The following is a 19,541-nucleotide window of genomic DNA, read 5'->3' as shown; positions in this document are numbered from 1 at the left end:
GCAAACTAGGTAAGGCATAATCTCCATGTAGTGCAATGATCAATGCGCCGCACCAACGTTAAAATTCACCACAAGGTTGCTAGTTATTGTACTTCTGCAAGACTATGTTTAGAAGTGAATTATACAAATTAATGCTAAGTTACAGACTGTGTGAATTATCAATGTACAGAGTTGATAGAAAGAATGTAAATAGCGTTTTGATATATACCGTCTCATTCTTTTGTCGAATTAACATTATCCGTCTACCCATTCTATGTTAAGCGCTAACAGGTGACACACATTAAACACAATAATGAACAGTGGTGAGTACAGGAAAGTTTCTAATTGAAAAGAATCTCGACAATATCTACATATAAAACAGTTTACCCCGAGGCAACGTCCTACTGGGAGTGCTATGCCGTTGCCTTCCTCTGACCTTTGAACTGACTGACCCGGTCAGTTACAGGGACACCGAACACGGTGCAAACCCACATTATTCACGTTAACAAACATTACCAGTGGTAAAGAAAGACACAAGTAAATAAAAATATTTGGACTACATCTACATAAATACTCCGCAAACGGTAATATGGTGCGTGGCAGAGGGTACCACTAATAATCGTTTCCTTTCCAGTTCTACTCGCAAACAGAGCGATGGAAAAACGACTGTCTATATGTTTCCGTTTGAGCCCTAGTATCTCTTATCTTCGTCGTCCTTACGCAAAATGTATGTTGGCGACAGCAGTATCGTTCCGCAGTCAGCTTCAAATAACTGTTCTCTAAATTTTCTCGACAGTGCTCCTCGAAAAGAACGTCGCCTTCCCCCCCAGGATTCCAATTTCAGTTCGCGAAGCATCTCCGTAACACTTGCTCCTTGTTCGAACTTGCCTGCAACAGATTTAGCGGCTCGCCTCTTCCTTTAAGCCAACCTGGTGCAGATCCCAGCACTCAAGACTAGACCACAATAGCGTCCTATATATAGTTTCCTTTACATATGAACCACACTTTGCCGGCCGAAGTGGCCGTGCGGTTAAAGGCGCTGCAGTCTGGAACCGCAAGACCGCTACGTTCGCAGGTTCGAATCCTGCATCGGGCATGGATGTTTGTGATGTCCTTAGGTTAGTTAGGTTTAACTAGTTCTAAGTTCTAGGGGACTAATGACCTCAGCAGTTGAGTCCCATAGTGCTCAGAGCCATTTGAACCATTTGAACCACACTTTCACAAAACTGTTACAACAAACCGAACTCGACCATCCTCACATTCTCGTTTCATTTCATATCGCTATGCCACGTTAAGAAATGATACTTAAAAGACCTGACACTGTCAAGCAGGACTGTACTCGAACATTACAGGCTTGCTTTTCTTACTCGTCTGAAATTAACCTTAATTTTTCTACATTTCGAACTACATGCCATTCATCACACAAACTACAAATATTGTCTAAGTCATCTTGTGTCCTCCTAAAGATACTCGACAACGGCATCTTCTCGCACACCATAGCATCATCAGTGAACAATCGCAGTTTGCTGCCCACCCTGTTCGTAAGATCATTTTCTATATAAATAATAAGAGCGGTCCTATCACATTTCCCTGGGGCACTCTTGACGATATCCTCGTCTCTGATTAACCGAGGATAGAACTCTAGAATTTCGAGTCTGTAGTCTAGCACTTAAACAGGGAAAATTTACCCGTTATTTTTATAGTTATACTAACTGCATAAGCTTCATAAAAAAAAGAGTTGAACTAGCAATGCTGGGAAATTGGGTTCACCCTACAAAAATAATTTGAAGTTAATTGTGTTTAATCAAGAAATAGGTGTGTCAGTCCAGGAGTGGACTACTGTACGTAAAACTCGAGTAATCTTTCCTGCAGCGAGCAGTCTCGAACTAGCTGCGTGTGCGTGTGCGGCGTGCGGACGCGACACAGCTATCTGACAAATGAGCACAACAGTTTCGTCTGTAGTGGCCTTCGGAGCAGAATACCTCTGTAATTGTTGAACTACCGTACGTGAAAATGTTGGAGCGCTGCGGCGGTCGCGCGACGCTATGACCCCCGCTGAGTGGGCGGCAGCTGATGTGTTAGGGGCACTAAACGCGCCGGATAGCAGCGGGAGGGACTGGAACAACGGTGGGCCACTTAGCTGCCGACGAGTCCGGCCCCCCCTCCACCCGCCGCCAACCATGCCAATCCGGCGCTGCTGAACTCAGCGCTGGCCGCCAGGTAGCAAAGCAACCGCCGACGCAGGCGCAAAACACGTCAACGGCACAAGCTGCACACATTCAGCTTCACCTGTCTCGCCGAGAGAGGTTCCCTATGAACTGTAAACGTGGTACGACAGATCGCAAGCACTGTTGAGATAAGTATTACTTAACACGATACTCCGGATCAGGGTTTTCTCCGATATTGTTATGATGGGCCAAGCCTGAACTCGTTAACAATAAAAACGTTTCAGCAAGAGGACTCTTATTAGTAGCAACCTAAAGCGGTGACAGGGGCAGAATCGGCTATGAACAGATTTCGGGAACTATTTCTGTTCGTACCATACGAACTTTTGGAACTTTCAAACGTGTCAGTACACAGGTTCTAAAAATGAAAATGCGGTATCTAACAGTTCATTTTCTAGAACACGGACCACATACTTGAGTTGTACCAGTGGCAATCAATAGGTAATGCAACACACTTTTTTTCTGAACGCAGGTTTTTTTTATTCAGGATTCTAACACACCATATTATTACCCATTTTTGGCTACAAAATCCTCTTCGTTCCACGTGACAGTCTTACGCCTGTATGCCCGCATGATACCATTCTACTGGTCGATACACCAGGGGTCTCCAAACTACGGACCGCGGGCCGAAACCGGCCAGCGAGGGCCAGCAAACCGGCCCGCGTTAGCTGGCCGGACATCCCCGGTATCCGGCCCGCCAAATATTTGAGGTGCTACCTATACTGCCAACAACTGAGTTTCGAGGCCTATTGCGACCAATACACCGCGACATTGGCTCTGCTACTCGCTACAAGACTACATAACTAAACTTATTGTTGCGCCGCTTGAAATAACAAATTCGTTGACATACTGTACCTCTGTTACATCTTGCAGTAATAGTGTTGCTAACAATGATTTTGACATTTCGTTAACTTTGAAGGGCGCTTTCGTGAAGAATGTGCAGTGACATACTTTTTTGTCGGTGAAATTCGCCAGAATAAAATACGCCAGACAGAATAAAATACGCCAGAATTTCGGTCAGGTACGTCCACCAATCAAAATTATGTAATTAAATAAAAATAGTAGTTCGTTTCAGTGCTAGTTATTCCCACACCTTTTTGCGATTTCACCTTTCCTTTAGCCTTACATTACGGTGATCGTGGAGTGCTAGGGTGCTTTAATCCCACTAGGTATATCTTGGCCCTTATGACTTCGTGGAGGAGTCAATGTGGTCCGCGGACTAAAAAGTTTGGAGACCCCTGGACTACACGAATGGGTGGGAAAGAACAGAAACTAAGCGAAATCCGCAACTGTGATACGTATTATCTAAACTGAAGGTGGAGGGGGAAGAAAGGAAAAGAAAAGAGCTACGTCAGCTGCATCGGGGCTTTATGCGGTCGACGTCGGCGCCAACGTCTTCTTGCATCAATAACATCCCCACTATCCACGTAGGCTTACCGGTCCCTGCGGAGTGCATCCGGAAGTCGGAAGGTGCGAGATCCGGGTTGTACAGTGGATGAGGAAGAACAATTCAATGAAGTTTTCTGAGCAGCTCTCGAATGCGCAGACTTGGGTGGGGCCTTGCGCTGCCACGGAGTAGTAGTTCGTTCGATCCCCTCGAATGAGGGTGTCCGCACATTCCAATATTTCACGGATCACAGCTGTGTGTGATCGACACGCGCGATATCGGACAGGTCTGCGCGACCTTATTGCCATGATACGGACGCTTCGCCCAAAGACTCGCCGCGCTTTTGGCCACTGCCAGGTCTCCGTGGACATTCTACAAACTCCTATGACTACCTGCAATGCTCTGGTTTTTCGCCAAAAGAGACGCAATGACAGCTCTCTGCTTGGAACGCACCTCCGTTACAGAGGCCATTTTGAAGGCTACGTATCGCGCCGCCACCTCCCGGAACTTCACGAAACTATGGTGGCGGAAGTGGGAATATTTAACAATGCCCCACAACAAATTTCACATTTTTTATCGAAACTAAAAACAAGAATACACTTTTCAAACTCTTAACCAATTGGCGGATGAGGTATAACGAAAAGTGTTAAAAGAATACCTGAGGGACATAAACTAACTTAACAATTTGAGACACACCAAATACTGAATTTTGCGCCCTATTCCCATACCCCCTGCGCGTGGACAGGGGGACTTTCCTCATAGTCTGGAATCCGCCGCGTACAGGACTACGGGGAACGGGGTACGACATCACCGATACCGGACAAAGCACCGGACTTGACTTAGATTAGAACTAGTTAGTAGGACTTAGATTAGGAAATTAGCTATTTAGGAACCTGCAGCGAATAACATCCTTGGCCTGCCCAGTGTCAGGGGCACGCTCATCGGGATTAGCTCGATGAGCAAGGCTCTAAAAAGTAGGTTTATGAACTACTGACACAACTGTAACTGTTTAGTTAAGCGTAGGTCACATAAAATTAACAATAATAGATAAATTAGTTGCCCATTATTATCTAGTTATAGCTGTAGCTCACTAATAAAATTTGTATCTAGCTGCAATGAATGTTGGATAAAATTAGGACCCACTAATCATTTAAGGAAGTGGGTTACGATTGTATAATTATTATTATGTTTGCAATAAAGAATTAAAAAAACTTGACCGACAAAAAAGTGTTATATTACTTATTGAACGCCCCTCGTGTAGTGTAAAATTTGCACAGGGTCTCTGTAATGTGACCACTCTTTTTAACATAGCACAATCAATTTGACTAACTGAAAAACGGTTTTGATCACTGGTAACGCACAAGTATTTTATTGTACGTTGCCTCAGCCCCGTTACGTGCTGTGTTCCCGACAATGGAAGTGGGACTGAACTGTTTCGCCATAGTTTTATACTGCATTTGGAGTATTTGGACTATTTTTAAGATACACTTAATTTTTAAAAGCATTACGTTACAGTGTTTACGTTTTCAGAAGACATCTAATGATATTAATACGAAATATTTTTCCAGAATACAAAGGGTAATGTTTACTCCAATGCCTCTGCCAAAACAGTGAAAACTATTCAACATATGGATAGTAATGGTCATCTTCGTTTCCTATTTGTCGAAAACTGTATTTATCGCACCGATTAAGAAGTACACTACGTAAAAAAATTAAACGGGAACTTATTTAAACCAGCCATTTTATCCTATTGCGACGCAGAAATTCGAAATTTGGCCCCAATGTGCCTACAGCTTCTGTAATGAGAAATACATGGCGCCCTTCGCTTAAAACAGCAAACATATGCAAAAAAGCCGCAACTCAGACGTTCGTGTGAAGTTTAAGTTGGGTTTATGATGTTACACTGGCACCAAATTTCACTACAATCCTGCCCAATGGCATCTTGGACTTGTCACGTCACGGGATGGTCGTCACACCTCGTCATAACCCAATCTCACTCCGTTTCTTGACTTCTCTACCATGGTGAGCAGAACTGCGACGCCCAGCGTTCAAATCACGCAATTTTCTTACGGGTGGCAAGGAAAAAATTTTAGACACACGGCTGCTCAGGATAGACACACAAAAAAAGAAAAAACCTCAGGTAGTGAAACCCCTCGTCGTATTCTTTTTCAAACATTTCGCAGTGGAAAACATTTTGCAGAGCGATGTGCGTCAGGACGACGTTTTTGACAACCTCTGACACTTCTGACATGCTCCCTGGCATCAAATGGCTCTGAGCACTATGGGACTCAACTGCTGTGGTCATCAGTCCCCTAGAACTTAGAACTACTTAAACCTAACTAACCTAAGGATGTCACATACACCCATGCCCGACGCAGGATTCGAACCTGCGACCGTAGCAACAGCGCGGCTCCGGACTGGAGCGCCTAGAACCGCACGGCCACCGCGGCCGGCTCCCTGGCATCCAACCCTTGTCTAACGACTTCGTTTTCAATGGTGTTGCAGCCTCGTAATCTCATCGCTTTGGAATTACTGCGACTAACATTTTTTTCTGGTATACAGGATGGAACCGCTAGGGATTCGTTCAAAACCACTCCACAAAATCTGAAAGCGATATAAGGCAAAAATGTGTGTTTACGTATTTCCATCACTCCTTTTTTTGCACCCTCCTGTGGCGCGTGTAGGAAGTGTACGACATTGACATGCGCATGGACAACATGGCAAAGGATTCCTCTAAGACCCCACAGTTCGGGAACACCGTCGGTGCCACCTATGCACCTTTCTTGGAGACCCAGGAAAGTCTTTCTACGGAGATATCCATTCACCAATCCCTACCCACTGGCAGGACAGGCAACCCTTTCGGCAACCCTCAAAATTTCGCTAGTGTTGAAAGGGTTGTCGTTACTGCCTTCGGGTAGAGATCGGTGGATTGGTGCGTCTGTACAGTGACAAAGGTGCGTAGATGGCACTGAGGGTATTGCTGAACTGGAAGGTCTCAGCGACACCCTTTGCTGTTTTATTCACGTGTGTGTCAACGTCGCGTACCTTGGGTACGTGCCACAGGGCAGTGGGGACCCTTAAGAGTAATAGAAGGCACTATCACACCTGCGGACTACATGAACACTACTGCGGATCATATACATCCAATTGCGTTTGATGCCTTCCCCGACGGCGAAGTCATTTTCCCACAGAATTTCCCATGTCTCAACTTAAGATTAGTGTTACATTTGTTTAAGGAACATTTTGGTTAATTCACATTGATGTCTTCTTGAACAAATTCGCCGGATCTGAACCCGAAAGAATACTTCTGGGACACTATAGGGCATTACGTGACTTATGCGTATACCCCTCTCAAGTGGTCAAACTATTTTAACTCATCATGGTATCTGTTAACAGGTTATCTACGGTCACAATCGTTACACAGAGAATAGTCAAACAGAGAAGTTTTTTCTAAAGATAGTCAGTTACGAAAGGTAGCCCAGATATGCTTGAAAGGAACTATCTAATTCTCTGCGCTATGAATTTGTTCTTTTCTTCGTTAAGATGGTGATTTTGACCCAGACTCAGCATTCAAAAATGACAATCGAGAAACTAGATGAGCGTGCACAATCGACGCAGTGATCGTAAACAACATAGTCTAATGCAGTCGCGGAGATTTTGTCCACATTAGGTACGCACAATGTGACGAAAATAAGCTACATATTAAGACCTCGCTTATCTCCTCGCCGCCAGCCAAATTCTGGTGACAAAAGCTTTTCCATTTAGGATGCGTCAGCGACCATGAACACAGCTACTGAGGGGAATGGGGAAAGAAGAGGGGAGCGGAGGAGGGAGGAAGGAAGTTGCTCAGGTGAAGGAAACTTCTAATAAATTAAACGCTCTCTACATAACATCTCCAAATACAAGTTTGCTGACGACGTAGTGGTACTATGGGTGTTGTTATTAACAAAAAATATTTTTTAACGTCTGTAAATCACTAAGACGTTGTGGAATGGTAGATGACTTGCCTTCAACGTAAGCAGATCAAATTAAATGTGTGCAGACGCATCAATACAACCGAAGTTTTTTTGCACCATCAAGGAATCACTGCAATCAATCACCAGCTTCGATATCTAGGGGTGCTTGATAACGTGCGCATGGCGATTTGAAGTGGAGCAGCCAAATTAATATTGTCGTAGGAAAGTCAAAATCTACAGTAAAATTCACATAAGAAATCCTGAGAAAGTTTAGTTGCTAATCACACATTTCAGCTGTGATAGCTAGCCGGTGTGAATGCTTCACGAACTCCACTGGCTGATGCTACAGAACTCAGTTCATCACAAAATGTTTCACTGTAACAATTTGAAAATGACTATACCAAGATGTTTCACGTAAGACATTATTTCCTAAAACCAAAGAAGTAAACCAGACATTATTTTACAACTTATGTAGGCAGTCAATAAAATCACGTGTGTTCAGCTCATTTTCAGCGTTCATACCGAGGTTTCCAGCGCTGTTTGAACACTTGCATAGTTCTGCGTACAATCGCAAGTTTCACCTATGATAATAATACAGCGACCACAGCTGAAACGTGTGATTATCAACACGAATACGTAAATATGAAACAAAGATACAAATAGCTTACAGTACCGCACCTGAAGATGAATTAAGTGAGCTCGAAACCAGCATGATGTTATTAAGCAGCAAATAATGTGGTAAAAAATGTGACACACCGTTGATTATTTCGTTAGCTTCAACATTATAGTAATAGTGTCTCAATTATAATCGACAGATTATTCGTATTTGTTACTCTCAAATACGCCGACAAAAAAAGTGAAGCGCCTAGAAGACGTGGTCACATTTCTATGGAACTTCATGTACGTTCATACCATCGTCGGGTCTGTAAACGATTACAATTCTCTGCAACAGTTAGAAGAGCCACCAGAGTGTTTAGTGTTGTTAACAGACCTGGTGGAGTATGTAAGGTGCGTACATAGTGCCAGATGTTGAACGATGAACTGAAGGAGAGACAGACATCCCCGCATTCTTATGAGAGACAACATTATCAGCACCTGACAGAGTTTGAGAGGGGTCTCACTGTCTGTTTCCATTGGACCAGCTGGTCGAATGGTGCAATATCCACATTTCTGGGGCACTCGGACGTTGGAATGCCCCGATGTTGGGCCACATGGAAGTTGAGGGCAAGCCTACTCTTCCTCTAGGTTCCGGTGGACGACGGCTGATCACTGTATGGGAGAATCGCCCCAGTCGTATCACATCTGCTGCTGCCATCGGAGAACAAGTAATTGTCTCTTTGGAACATACCTGCCTCATCTCCCAGGATTAGCCGGAAACCAACGGCAGCCGGACTATTGCATTAGTCTCATGCGTACGCTGCCATTAACAACACAATACAAACGGCTGCGTTTGGAGCTGTTCCCTAACTGGGAAGCATGGACAGTTGATTTATGGCGACGCACTGTGTTAAGCGATGAATCCCGGTTCTGCAGAATCCGGGATGACCATCGCCGGCGAATGTCCGGCGACCTCAGGCGAGGTCTCATTTTTCCAATGTTTCGGAGGTGTACAGCTGTGTTACGCCTGGTGAAATGGTGTGGGAGCCATGTAGCACGACTTGAGGTCACGCTTGGTAGTGACTGAGGGTACTCTGGCGGCACAACGATGCGTCACGGACAACCGGGGTGCTCGTCTGTTACCTCTCACGTGACAGTATCGTGGTGCTATTTTTCAGCCAGCCAATGCTCGCCCACATATGTCTGTATGAACTGCCTGAGTTATGCTGAGGTAGCCCAGTGGCCAACAAGATCGCCAGATTTGTGCCCGATAGAGAATATGTGGACGCTTTTGCGACTGCTTGCCTCTGGAGAGGTGGCAACTGTCTATGACAGGCTTCGCCACAGAATTAGAGCATGCATCCTGGCAAGAGAGGCAGCAACAACATACCGGTAAGTGGGCTTTTAATGCCAAGTTGTAAACTTGACAGGATTTGCTAATCACTGTAATAGCAGCACATACCCTCTGAACCTTTGACGTTTTATTTCGTTATCTCCCCTTCTGGGTGCTTCCTTTTTATCGTCAGGAAATGTGTAACTCGCGCACTGAGCCTGGCGTTAAAACTGTAAAAAAATTTATTTATCCGGCAACCTACAGACTGCCATTTGCCCACAGACAATCTCTAAAAGTAACAAGAGAATGGGGAGAGGGGGGGGAGGGGGCGGATTACTCTCCGACCGGGGCCAACGAGATAGACGGGTCCTGCAAAGAATTTGTGACGTCACACTAGTAGTCCTGTCTGCCACATTTCGCGAACGCTCGGCTCTGTGCAGGGCCCACGGGCAATCAGTATTTAATTGAAAAGGTACCAAAAAAAGATCTTAATTTCGTTGTGTGCTATCGAGAACTTTAATGCATTTAAACACGCAGTCAAGACTTATTAAATTCCTCTGAAATAGTTACTTTATCCCTGCCGTAGAGGCTTGCTGACATTCTTAAGACCTGCGATGTCACGTACTGTGAGGTACGCGCCACGCCCTTTCTTTCTCGTGGGTCTCTACTCCGACATACACGTTAGAATAGCTTGCGAAACAGGCATGTAAATGGACGACGGGAAGAATCGCACCGGAATGGAAATAGTCCTATAAACCTTTTCGCGGCGACAGATTCGCACGCCTGCGACCTACGGAAACTGCGCCGTAACATGCACGCCGAAAAATTCACTGCCGTGGCGAGAAACTCGTTTGGCTCGGTAGAATTGAGACCGTGGCCGCGCTGCGCTCTGTTATTCCGTGGACGAGATGTTGCGTAAATGGCTGTGTCGGGCGGTGATATCGGCGTCAAAGTAAACACTAGTTGGCTAGCGACACGAGCGGGCGACTGGATGGCCGCCAGCGCCACAGCCCGCCCACCTGGTGGGAAGGCTGCAGGCCGGCCGCGCACTGCATTCTACGTCACTACTGCACCCGCGAAGATAGCATGTGACACGCTATTAACGAGGCGACTCCCAAGTTAGACACCAGGTGTATCCTCTGGTTGCCAAAAAGTATAAATTTCATATGCTGCTCAACGACTAATACTAGTGTTTCTCATGTTCCGTCAAACGCACTGTTTTGAGTACCACACGGGAAGGGATTATACTTATGTATCTAAAAAAATCCAATTCATCCACACTCGATGCGCAATGCAGGAAATATATCGCTTCAGCGACCGAAGTACTGGAAAAAAGGAAAAAAAATAGGACGAGATCCACAACAGCTGTAGCACAACAGTACTTCTGAAGATATTTTCACTTCTTTAATTCAGACAAAATGCGTGCCGCATTAAAACATTTCCGTTGTTCCCTTGGAAGAGAATTAAGTCTAAAAATTAGACTTCGTAGTCAAAACACTCGTTTTTGCAAGATATCTAAAAATTATAGTGCAACACACTCCATAGTTTTACTTACTGTGAAATACTGAAGGCAACGTTGTAGAATATGACAAACCAGATACATTGCACACATTTATTGGAGTAGTGGCACCACGTAACAGAACGCATCCTCTTGAGTCTAGTCACAACTATTGTTAAGTTAGTGGGTCTTGGTGTAGCAAGCACACAACGATTTCCGAACAGACAGAAGAACTGTTCGATTATAGTAACTTCTGCAAATATTGAACTAAACAAGCACGCTTTTTTCTTTAAAATGAATGTAACTTGCAGCGAGGCTGGAACACAATGTAACTTCTAACTAACGTTTAATAGAATTACGTGTGAAGTTTGTTGGTGGTAGCTGCTGGCAACCTGAAGAGAGCCCACAGTGATTTCATGGGTGGAATTAAGCTGCCGTTACAAGCTCGCTATAGAACTGTGTGTGTGTGTGTGTGTGTGTGTGTGTGTGTGTGTGTGTGTGTGTTTTAGAACATACAACTCAGTATATTTCTCGAATAAACTGGTGTTTCCGTAAGTAGTCACTAAACCGACGGCGACATCGATATGAAATTTGCCACAGTTACTGCGTTAATAGGCAAGAAAAAATACGAAAACGCTCACCTAAAATTGCTGCTAATACTGCAAACAAAATCTGATGAGGTTTAATATGGATCGATACATAACTCGAAAAATCAATTTATAATAAAAAATTGTTAAACTTTATCCTACTATTACTTCGAGGAATACGTAGGGGAACAAACAGCATCTCAATTTCTCAGTATTTCTTATCACAGTCGGTGCTCTGCAGAAGCTGTCAGGAGTGCTGTATATCGTCGCCAGGAACCTAATATTTTTTTAACTACCAGTTATTGCCCATTGTCGCTTGAACTAGGCTGCAAATGTTTCATTCGGCTATTAGCTGTAGGTGATTTCACTTCTTACAAACTGCGTAACGATCAAAATATGGCCGGAGTGTATTTGCAAGTACATTTCAAAACAATGGCTTTAGTGCGAAAACGTATACCTAAACATTGTTTTCTATCAGCTGTTGTTAACAATTTATAGCTACTGTACGTCGACACGAAATCGCGACAGCACGGGGCTTAACACTTGGAACACCACAAATTAAGCGGTTGCAAATGTCCCAGTGAATCTGGCACCGATTCGTCAATGGACACCGTCTATCGAGAAAGACGAGCATAGCAACTGTGTATAGAGTGTAAACATACACTTTTCATATCATCAGCAGCAGCAATACATTAGGATCCCACATATTCCAGTATCAATCACGCACTTAGCAGTGCCGTCATTCAAAGAAACAGAATGATTACGATCCGACATATGTGCTGAACGTAGCATACAGTGGCAGGTGAAATTCTTCCCTCCCCCTTCATCACAACACACAAATACACACTTTCATGGCCAGTAACAAGTGTTACAGACCGGTATTCCAGGGCATTCAACCGAAACGACTACAATATGCAAAATAAAATGCCACTCCAGTTCAGAAAATAGTTATCAGTTTAAGTGCGTAGGCGACAGTTTAGTCACCCTGAAGCGAAAAGCTGCAGATACGAAACGACTGTGTCAGTTTTCAGTGTTTCCTTGTCACACTGCCAGAAATACAAAGTGATTATATTAATATTTGGCTGCGACGTACAGAAAACCTGCGTTTCCTAAAAGAATGTACACCTAGTTGCGTTCTGTCCCCAATAAAACACACATGTAGCAATCCCTTTCACGGGGCCAAAGGAATCGTATCTATCATAAAGAAAGGGTCACGGGTTACGTGTCGTGAAATGTGACTCGTGTTAGTCGCACAATAAACCATACTGCCTATGTACTTAGTGGTGAAGCTGTTTTCAACCTGGAAGCTTTTTTCGAACACTGCAACGCTTTAGTAGACATGGTCCTGTTGGAGCAGGTATGTCCTTAATTTACTCCGGCCTGAACTACTCAGTCACTTGCAGGGACTCCCGACCCCCGCGCAATTTTGCTCATGTTACTATATCATTTTCAGAGGTGAAAAAGATCGAAAATGATAGAAATATAACCTTATACCGACTCTGAAGTAGACCTCAGACCTTGAACCCTCTACATGCAAGCAGAATTCGATGGCAGGTAGAAACGTTTCCGACAACCATGAGCTAAGCGTAATAAAACAGACACTAACGTAAATATTTTGAACTAAAACTCTGACTTCCTCTAACCTGCGATCTCATCTACACCTGCGCGTCACTGAATAAAAATCTATCCGTCGCGTAAGCGGCGTAGTTATGCTACGTGGAACAGAACAATCTTCGGATAACCGGGAATCGCACCATAACGTCGTAATTGCTAACCAGCGTCGGGAACACCTCAGCCACTACGCGTGTGTAGTGAGCTAAGGAGATGGGACACTGGACGTAGCGAAAGGACAACAAAGCATCGATCGTTGCCGTCGAAATGATGTATGTAGGCGCACTTCCGCCTAGACTGCCAGCGCTGCATACCTGCAGCGTGAAAGGCGCCACAGGTGACAAACACAGGTGTCGAGCCAAGCTTTCTATTCTCAGCTGACTGACAGCGGCCGGTCACCAGCGCCAGCGAGCACTGTCAGTGCACAGGATGCTCCGACAAAGTCAAAGCTTAACAAACACAACAAAGCAACTGCTTCCCTCGCAAATTGCTGTTAAATTACGTTTCGCAAACAAACTAATTCTAAAAACTCTCAACTGAATGCGAGAAATTTAATTCTCGAAAAGTTCTGATTTTGTGAGAGCGAAGAGATTGCTCTGATAGGCTTGCTACGTACTATCACTAAGCCCTTTCGAGTAACTGCTCTTAGCGGATACACCAGGTGATCAAAAAGTCAGTATAAATTTGAAAACTGAATAAATCACGGAATAATGTGTCAATTTTTACCTCTCTATCTACATTATTCCGTGCTTTATTAAGTTTTCAAATTTATACTGACTTTTTTATCACCCTGTATAGCGTTTTTAAAATTTCGTCTGTCTTATACAGATCTTACTAGGCACAAACAAATGTCAGATCATTTAAACACAATCGGCCTAGTGATGTGAACTTGACTTTCTAAATGCTTAGCTGTGTGTTAACATTCATTTCGTGTGTGTAAAATGCTGAATAAAGAAAGAATTGAGTTAAAAACGACTAACTCGTGTCCACCCGACTGTATGACGGGCGGATTGATTGATCACGGGTTTTTAAGGGAAAAAACCACTGTGGTCATCGGTTCCTCCATACCTGAGGCCACAAGATGGATGATATTGAAATACCTAACAAGGTCATTCCGCAATGAGCATAACTACACTGCAGCAGTATTTTGTACTAAAGCAGCAGTAGCTATCATAATCTTACTCAAATCTGAAACATCCCACTCTCCAAGAGGATACCAAGCCTACATACAATGAAGACGCTGATTCCGATTCGGAGGGGGAAAACAGCAATTTCCTCTAGCCGTAAATCGGGCAAATGGACTTCTTTCTTTCACTATGGTACCACAGGGTCCTTGACTTTTACAGACAAAGTTCTTCTCATCTCGTTGGATCTTCACGGTGGATTTAATATCGAGTGATAGGTACTGAGAAAATATAGCTCAACTGCAGCAATTTACGTCTAGCCCCAGCAGTATAAGTACCAGGACAAGATATTAACGCCTATGTACTAATTTGTTTCTGGCCTTGCGGCGCTACAGGTCAATGGCAAACGATTCACAAAAGACTGAACACTATTTCAGCTGTTCTTATGAATTTTGCAAGAGTAACATTTCCGCAGTTTTCACGACTAGTGGTATGCGCGCAGAACTGAGATATAAATACAATAATTTTCTTAATTTCCTGTTCTAACTGTTCTATAAAGATTTATATAATGTAATTTTTATTCACTTCGCCTTCACTGACGTCCTGCAATACGAGAACCTAGTACACTCACGCTGTGTCTTTTCCAGCACAACAACTGCATCACAAGCGAACAAAATTTTCAGATTATGCAACAAAAACCGGCACAGTCAAAAAGTGGCTTTCCGACTGGCCAAAGAGCGAAATTTTCAATCTGTACGTATCCTGTCATGACATACAACTGAACTTGGGTAATTCAAAAACATAAATGTGTCTTTAACTTCCCGTGCTGCGCGTCTCCAGTTTCTACTGTAACAGACCCGCTACCACAGTGATTCGGTCTTCATACGTCAGAGGCACGGAGTCTTTCGCTTTGAGACTACCAACAGAACTCCTTCCCAGTGTAGAATCGTTCCGACACGTACTAGCGCGTTTTTTTTGCCCTCATTTTCAAACGTAGCAGATGGGTGCGGACGTCCGATAACGCCCACGAATTTCTCTCACTGTCTGTGAGTCATGAATTCTGAGTATGTTTTTGACTCAGCTTCAAAAGTACATACGGCACTGTTTCAGCTTACACTACTGTTCTTCAGGATAGTGCGCAAACCAAAATTATAAGAGGATTTAGCCAAGGAGATCGTATCACCACAGTGCTTTGCAGCAGAACTAGATATAGTTCTCCTATCCTTAACAAGGAAAATGAAGCAGCTCTTGTTAATGAGATACATTTGAGCCACCTTCAGTTAAAAATATTTTAATGACTGCTTGTAGCACATATAACTACACCAAATAATGGAAGAAGTACACGCAGCAAGTTTGAACAAAAGCCTCAAAATCAGTTATAATAAGAACTGAATATCGGAAAGAAAATAGCACATATTAATAATGAATATTAATAATAGAGCCAGCTGATAAGTTTTCGCGTTTGGGATAGTCGAAGCCGACGGGTGAACGGACATCAAAAGAAATAACTGGAAGAGAGAATGCAGCCACGAGCGATTCTGATATACTAAACAGTGTCTTAGGACTAAGCTTCCGATTTGTGCGTTTGCTATCAGTGTGTCTCACCAGTTTAAACTTACGGTAGTAAGATAAAGAATTACAATGTGGAAACCTTTCGAAAACTGATGGCTTCTCAGCGAGCAACCGAAGACATGCTTGTTGAGAATTACTAACACATGAGACACAAAAAACAAACTAAAGTGTTCGAGAAAGAATTTATGAGGAAATGTTTATGAGTAATCAAAAAGAAATGGATGTGGTGATGACATGGAGGCAAGCGAGCGACGGTCGATGAACAAAGGTACTTATTTGCGGGATGCCTAGAGACTGGAAATGACCGAGACGATGACCTGATAGAAGGTAGGAGGATAAAAATAGGAATCATGCAACAGTAATATGGGCGCTTGCTGGTAAAGAGATTAATGCGCATACAAGTCTAGAGAATGTCTTTTCCAGCAGTGGGTGTCAAATGGATGATGACGATGATCTTTACTGTATGCTTTGATAGCTGAAGTATCCTGCCTCCCACCTCCCACTTTCAGTGAGCAAATAAAGCATCAAAAGTGGCAGACACGGGCGGCGGGGAGTACGTTCGCACGACGCTGCACAGCGTGACTTGCATGGACGAAGTTCACGGAGATTATGCGGAATGCTTGCGAGACATCCTGATTGTGCCCTCAAAATTAGTTAATTTATCAGTGTTTGATAAAATAAAGCGATAGCCACGCGTGATAAGGCCACAAAGACAAACATCTTTTGACGTGACGATTCCTGTGGATAACAGCACGTTGTCGAACACAATTGTACTTCAAAGGCGGCCACTGCAATCGGCATTGCCGCAACAGATGTTATCACTAGTAACATTCCAAGAACTTGTACGCAACTACTGTAGGCTTCAGTCTATGTACAACGCATGCAGACGCCAATAATTTCTAGTTCTTAGTCGAAAAGATGTAATTTGTTTAAATGTAACAACACAGCTGAACAGAGGTTTTAAGGCAAAACTACACAGTTGCTCATGTAAGTGGATGTGAGCTCCTACAACTACAGCTGCTTCAAATATTTATAGCTTACTTCAGTGGTGTAACAGTGCACTTCTCTGTGGGTTTAATACGTATGTGAATGCTCACGTACAGTTCAATATGAATTCCTATCCCTGCTTTAGTTTCCATATAGAACGCCGTTCCGCAAAGATTTATTACTATTGTGCTTCATCTCGTTACTGCATTTTTAATGCGTATATGACTACATGAGCGGCTTTTGATAGAGGCTAGAGCTTCCCTAGGTGTCACCACAGCTTGCATAAATTACGGTATGAAACGAAGGCAAGCAATGAAACTACGCCAGAAAAGAGAGGAAAGGTGTAGTTCCATATCAGTTGTCACCGAGCGAGGTGGCGCAGTGGCTAGCACACTGGACTCGCATTCGGGAGGACGACGGTTCAATCCCGTTTCCGGCCATCGTGATTTAGGTTTTCCGTGATTTCCCTAAATCGCTCCAGGCAAATGCCGAGATGGTTCCTTCGAAAGGGCACGGCCGACTTCCTTCCCCGTCCTTCCCTAATCCGATAAGACTGATGACCTCGCTGTCTGGTCTCCTCCCCCAAAACAACCAAGCACATCAGTTGTCAATGAAGAAAGATGTGTATATTGTATAGAAAGATGGAGAATGAAACCTCCAAATCACAGTCAAGCAGATGGTTTGTATGAAATCTCAGCTATACCTGTTGGCACGAAAGGCACGTTTCAGGAAACTGGAGGCGTGGCGTCACTGTAAAACTACAGACGAAAGGGAATCGAGCCGAATGTACAAACTGGAGAGCTATCAAGCTTCTCGAGTTGTAGGCAAAGTCTTTTGCTTCATTCTTCTAGAAATGATACAAGAAGCAGCAGACAGTCGACTACGAGAAGAACAGGCCGGCTTTCGAAGCGAGACATCGTGCTCCGAACAAGTATTTTTTTTCTCCGAAACGCAACAGAACAATCCATGGAATATAAATGTCCAATGCACCTAAACTTCATTGATTATTTAAAAAAATCTTGCTAGACTCGAGCTGTTGTATGAAGACAGAAGATGGAACACCTTCTTTTAGCAATCGCACATGCTTCTTGCATTTTGTCATCATTTCTTGTCGTATCAGTCGTATATTTCATAACGAGAAAAACTATGGACATTCCAACATGTGCCTACGTTGGACAGGGCAATCTAGACTTAAGGATCTGGATTTTTCTGACGACGTTCTTTTGGCAAACCACAAAATTTAAAAACTACCAAGCTGGATGTAATGGCCAGTTCTACAGCCCTAAAAGTAAACGATGATCACATAAAAACTTTCATAAAAACTGGAAATATATTTATTCAAATTGTAAGGTAACGGAAGGTACTACAAGATGTGGATCGATCTTGGTATCTCGGCATCCTTATGTGTCCTAAAAGGGACTCAGATGCAGACGTCAGCAGCAAACTTCGGACAGTTTCTGCTGTCTTCCAACGAGTGCACTCGACATGGTAACTAGACTGCGAGTATGTCGACAAAGCTTCGACTGTACTCCTGCGTCCTCATACCGATGGCCATATACGCATGTGAGATTCAAGTGTCCGTAACCACTGTCCCCCCTCACTCGGCGATTTTTAAGAAATAATCTTATAAACCGAATCCAGCAATTGTACGCAGTACAATTTTAATGCCTTGCAAACGTGTAGTTCATACATTAACTACTTCCTTAGGATGGTGCGCGATTTTGCTCTATTGCTGCTTGCCTATAGGAAGTGGTAAACGGATCGTCACACTGCTAAGGACTTCGTTGGCATCTGTTTTAACTCTATCGCAAGGCAATGGGCATCAAGTTGCAGTACATATACCTCTGTTTTATCAGCAGCAACTGTGCACGTAAATTTATTAGTACAATCGACTGTCTCTCGCCCGCCCCCCCCCCCCCCCCACTTCTCCCCAAGAAACGTAAGGTAGACGAACGGAAGCTGGGATGGCAAGGATCGAAGCGTGACCTCTCAGCAGCGCAGCCCTGCGTGGCTGCAGCAGCCAGTGAGCTGCATAAAAAACCTCTCGCCCGAGGGCGCGTATCGACCGGCAGCGGAATCGATACGAGGCCTCGGCGGCCAGGCCGGGTAGTTGCCAGCACAGCTGCACCTGTTGCCGGGTCGGCTGATATCTCTGGCGCATACCGAGTTGCCGTCTGTGCCATGCGTGGGTGGATGGGCATGCAGATTGATGGCTCGGTGGGATACCTGTTGCCATGTGCATGTCCCGCAGCCAGCAAATGTGCCATTCCGAAAACAGGGTGACCGTGAATCACGTACACTCATGTAGACTCGCAAATGTTTTGACCTGGATGCTGTGAAGGTCGTGCCTCAATAGTTACCTCAAGAAGTCATTAACCACTTCAGTAGAAACCGCAAAATGAACTGCACATGTTGTAATAATTACAGACCAATTTCTATTACGTGATATTTCTTATGGCAGTACAATGATCCTCCTTAAAATGGAGTTAAAAGAATTGTGTTTAAGGGACTGGTCGTAGATGAATTAACGAGACAAGTTTCTATTAGAATTCTGAATTTACATCAATAACGCTGTAAGTTTAACTGTGCCTTTGAAACATCAGCAATGATATCATAAATAAAACAGGATACACAGTGGTGTGACAAGTTAAGGAAGGCTAGAGTTTAAACCATCAGCTGCAGAAA

General features: G+C 43.9%; 1 protein-coding gene across 1 annotated transcript in view; it reads right to left on the bottom strand.

The window, feature by feature from the left end:
- Positions 1 to 19,541, bottom strand: part of LOC124776710 (serine/threonine-protein phosphatase 2B catalytic subunit 2-like) — a gene marked incomplete in the record, with an annotated part of 781,818 nt that overhangs the window by 638,301 nt on the left and 123,976 nt on the right.

The sequence above is a fragment of the Schistocerca piceifrons genome, chromosome 2 (genome assembly GCF_021461385.2).
Source record: "Schistocerca piceifrons isolate TAMUIC-IGC-003096 chromosome 2, iqSchPice1.1, whole genome shotgun sequence".
Classification (NCBI taxonomy): domain Eukaryota; kingdom Metazoa; phylum Arthropoda; class Insecta; order Orthoptera; family Acrididae; genus Schistocerca; species Schistocerca piceifrons.
This window is presented reverse-complemented; position numbering and strand designations above follow the sequence as displayed.